Source organism: Drosophila ananassae (assembly GCF_017639315.1).
Source record: "Drosophila ananassae strain 14024-0371.13 chromosome Y unlocalized genomic scaffold, ASM1763931v2 tig00000090, whole genome shotgun sequence".
NCBI lineage: Eukaryota > Metazoa > Arthropoda > Insecta > Diptera > Drosophilidae > Drosophila > Drosophila ananassae.
Genome location: NW_025319054.1, coordinates 435,172 through 440,062, shown reverse-complemented (window position 1 = coordinate 440,062; position 4,891 = coordinate 435,172).

The following is a 4,891-nucleotide window of genomic DNA, read 5'->3' as shown; positions in this document are numbered from 1 at the left end:
CTCACTGGGAATGCCCTTTCGCCGTGGCCGGCACCTAATCCGTGTTAGCAGACCGCTAGGCTCACCTCCCAGGCATACACCGGGCAGGATGCGCTTTTCGGTGCCTGGCGGCCGGATCAGGGCACGAAGGGCCCTGCGTCTTCTTTAACTCCAGGTGCATCAGAATTCTATTGACATTACCTGGGTGACCCTGTTTGGTTTCTCAGGATCTCTTACAGGATCACACCTGGTCTTAACGGGAAGAAATCGTCAAGGCGGACGCCAGACCGATCCGTCGCTATCGCTATGACACCAGGATACCTGTCGTGTCCGGGAATAACCCAAACCGACTCGTTTTACCCTTGGGCTTCAGTTCCGCCGCGGATCCTTGATCCTTTTCCCCCTTGCTCCTTGATTTCTACTCCTTCGCTGATTCGCGTACTGCTGCCGGACTTACCCACAGGGGGTCTTTGAGCTACGGATCACAGATCCTTGCGCACTCGCTTTAAATCCCGCACTTACCCACGGGGGGTCCATCAGCCTATACTTTTAATTCCACCAAGAAAACTTTCCCGCTTGAATGACAGACTTACCCACGGGGGTTCCTTCACTCAATTCTTCCAGCTTCCCTAGAAGACTTGGTCCCGATTTGCTCCAGGGGCCCTCCTTATATAGTGCCTGAGGCGCCCGTTAATCCTTGCAAATCTCGCTTCCTGTCATTAATCCTTCGGTCCTCTGTTCTCGCCGTTAACTTTCTCCAATTCCCACCGCATTTCTATTGGCGGGCTTTGTTGCTTCCCCCCGTTTGCCCGCTTGGGTCTCCGATTCAACGACCGATTCATAGGTCACCGGACTTTTTTCGGATATCATCGGATATCATCGCATTCGGATAACATTTGGCCATTCCAAATGCATTTCTGCGTTTCTGCACTTTCTAAACATAGCTGTGCTGTCGTGGGCCGCTTCGTTCTCCGCCGTCCCCGCTCTCTCCTATGATATTCGAGCGCGGCCGCGGTGGCCCGTTCGGTACCGTTACGTTCCACGGTGATTCCTCATTCTCTTTCTTCCGTGCTCGCAGCCATGCTAGCTTGCCTGCCTCCCGCTGTTGCCTCCCTTGCCTCCTGTCTTGGCGTGTGAGAGATCCAATCTCCTGACAACGCACACCAATAAAACATTGAACCGTTACCTGCTGACATTAAATTTACTCCTACACAGCAACAGTTATCTAACTCCACCAAACGAAGCTAATCCTATTCTAATATGGCAACGGACGGCCCTGCAAATACTAACACAGAAAACAAAATGGCAGATGCCCAATTTCCAATCGACAGCTCGATAGCCTCCCTAAACAAAAACATTACCACATCCCCGAGGGTTTTCTAATACTCTTCTGACTCAAATTCGGATCCAAAAATTGGCCCTACGACCTGAACACACATTCTCTTTAATCCGGAAAACCATGAGGAACTGCTGAAAAAAAGTTCAGTGGAATATAGTAGGGACCCGATATCTACCTCTGGAGGCAGACCTGGTACGATGTGCAGTGAACGGAGAAAGACTCTTTCCCTTTCATTAACCCGTAAAACGGCTTCGTAAAACGCTATATAAATAACATCAAGCATAGCCGGAGCAGTAAGCCACTGGACTTATTTGAAGTCGAACTAACACCGGCCCAAGAAAACGTCAACGAAAATTGACGGCAACTCCGGCGTCTAGAACCTGCAATGTGCTACCGCTGCCAACGATATGGCCACACAACGATATGCCGCCGTGATTTCGTCTGCCTGAAGTGTGCAGGCAACCATCCCTCTACAGCATGTCAACAAACAAGATTGGCAAATCCCAAATGTGCCAACTGTGGTTTAGGCCACGTAGCCAGTTATAAAGCAAGCCCAATCTCGACTTTCAGCCTAAAATGGGCAGCCGCAGGGTGCAACGCCAATCGCAGGAAGGAGCAATCCCTCGCCCAAGCTTCAACGACTACGGGCACTACCCAAATTGGTCACAAGTGCCACAGACTCCAGGCAGAAGCCGACGACAGATATCCAGCAGCCGCAATCCAGATGGCCCCTCCGGCAAAGTCATAAATCTGCTAATAAAGTCACATATAGCCAGGTTGTAAATAAATTTTATCAAAATACACCTGTGCGAAACCCTGCAAAAATTCACCTAAACAAAATACAAGATAGATTTTCAAACGAGCAAGGCGCTAACTCAAACCAAGCTAATCCAAATACACTCCCTTTTGCTCCTCCTAGTGCAAACGCCAATAAAAAATACTCATCCACAGGCAATAACCCTCAGCTGGAACAGCTTTCTCTGCAAGGTATTATATTAACTTTATATTAACCGCCTTATCTGTGCAACACTCTTCCTCGTGATATCTTTCTCCTAATCCTCGCTTATCTATCTCGGATCTATTCCCGCGATTCGAGCCGTACGTTACGCCCCACATGCCAACGAAGAATTGAAGTGCATCGTTCATCAAAGCTTAACCTCTGTAAGTGAAATACGTAAAAAGATGGACGCACTAATTGGATTACTTCACTCATTCATTGCTGGCTCAACATTCATTGCCGCTCCCTAACACTAATGACAATGACCTCTAACATTCCTAATTTATCACACACAAATCATCGCTAATCAAATTATTTACATTAAACGCATCATACTAATACAGTCATGCATCCCCCCGATCCTCCCAACACTCTCAGTAGCAAATCACTCAAAATTAGGATAATATATATTATATTATGTTAATAATTAACATATAGGATAATATATATTCATGCAGTACGCACTATACTATATAAAATATATACTCACACTATAATGTTCCACTCATTTTACCATAATCATACACAAACAAACAACAAAACAAACAAAAACAAATATATAAAATAACATCATGGTATCTATGCAATACTAAATTTGCTACCGAAATGTATCCCAAAAAAAAACCACATAACAAGTAATTTTCCTTGTGCTGATACCCAACGCGCCCCTGGCACCGGCTCACCCCTCCGCTACTCAATTTTCTGGAGACGCAACCATTGACTTGGCTACCAAAATGAGGGTTGCGCCCAGCCAGCTACACCAATCCACACCAACCGATACCCCCAAATATTAAAAAAATTATAGCCATAGTAATCCAACCAAATCCAACCAGGCGACCAAATCCTGCTCAACTAGCACTCCTGCTGCCCTGCAACCAATGGACCAGGAAAAACACCCGCGACCACGGATCTGGCCATCAAATTACACGGTCAGCGGCCAGGCAGGTACTCCGTAATACAGTTTAAATCAACATCAAACTTACGCCCCTGGCACTGGCTTACCAATCCGGCACGTATTTACCTGTAGACGCGACCATTGACACGGCCAGCGCTCAGGCAGCTACACTGGATTGATTCTTTGGTCAACATCTACCTCATGAACTTACACCGGCTCAACAATCTGCTACTCATACACATAAAAACCCGACCACTAACTCAGCCAACATCTAGGAAGCCTGCATTCTATGGACCAAGAAACTCCCCCCTACTTCAAATTAATTGAGATCAACATCAAACTTGCGCCTCGGGCTCATCACTCCGGCACCCACTCCCCTGGTGATGCGAAGACTGACTTGGCCACCATAGCGCCCAGGAAGCTCCACAGGATTATCGTTGTACCAACACCTAACCCGCCTCCCCGGCACCGGCTCATCACTATTTTTGATTCTTGACCAAACACAAGCTGGTAACACAAAAGGTGTGCTAATTTCTATTGCTTGACTTTCACTTTTTTTTCATAATTGGAACGGACCAGTTGGGTTAAAAAATGGAAAAAAGGAAAATGAATTAGTAGTAACTAAAAAACTACTGTTATTATTTATTTGTGGAATACCTTTTTACAACAGAATAAGGGCCCAGTGTTCGGCAAAGTCAAATAAAAATCACAATTAAATAATTGGCTGAGTCATAAACGTATGTATGTATAGGTGAACATATTGGAAAATAGAAGAAACGCATCTCAATAAGTACCAAAGAGTAGAAAAAAAATGAATAAGGAGAATAAGTTCAAGAATATTTCACCCTTTTGTGGTGAAAAATATTCCGTATGGAAATTTCATATAAAGGCACTTTTAGCTGAAAATGATGTTTTATTTGATATTGAAAAAGAAAACCCACAAAAAGTAAATAAGATCTGGACAAATGCAGAGAGCGAAAAGCGTCATAATAGAATTCTTGAAAAATCGAGGAGGTGGATAAAGTAGCTAACCTTCTTATAACATTACCATCAGGGCTTAGAGAATCAAGTTAAAGAAAAACAAGCCCAAGTTGCTAATGTTAAGTCAGGGCAGAAATTATACAGGTGAAGCTGATGTATCCTTAATATTGGACTCAGGATCTTTAGACCACATAATAAATAACATAAATCGGTTCCCAACTTATTCTACACCGGATACGCCAATCGAGATTGCAATTGGGCATGGGCATCCGGCCAGACGCTGTGTCAGCGGTTTGGCCAGAGCGAGCTTTTAAGTAATCGGACACTTCCGTTGCGCGGTTAACTTCAGTTAACTACTCCCCCTTCAAGAATGAGGCCGCCCTCGTCCGACCCTATTTGGGCGATCATCTCTTTTAGTTGGGCCTCGGTTCTTCGGGCCTGAGTGACCCACCGACAGGCCAAGCCGATACAAATCAAAGCTGTTATAATTGATGGTGGTTGATTTTCTCCCCAAACTCCTTAATGTGTTCCAGGTTACGTTCACTCAACCGGTGAAGGTAAGGAAGACTGAGGACGAGTCGTTCCATAGTGACGTTCAGGGAAGGCGAGCTAGCCACTCCTGGAGCCCTTTTCTGGGCTGTGTCGTGATTGATCAATCGGGTTTCGTTGACGATGGCACCTTCTGCAAAGGTGACGAGAT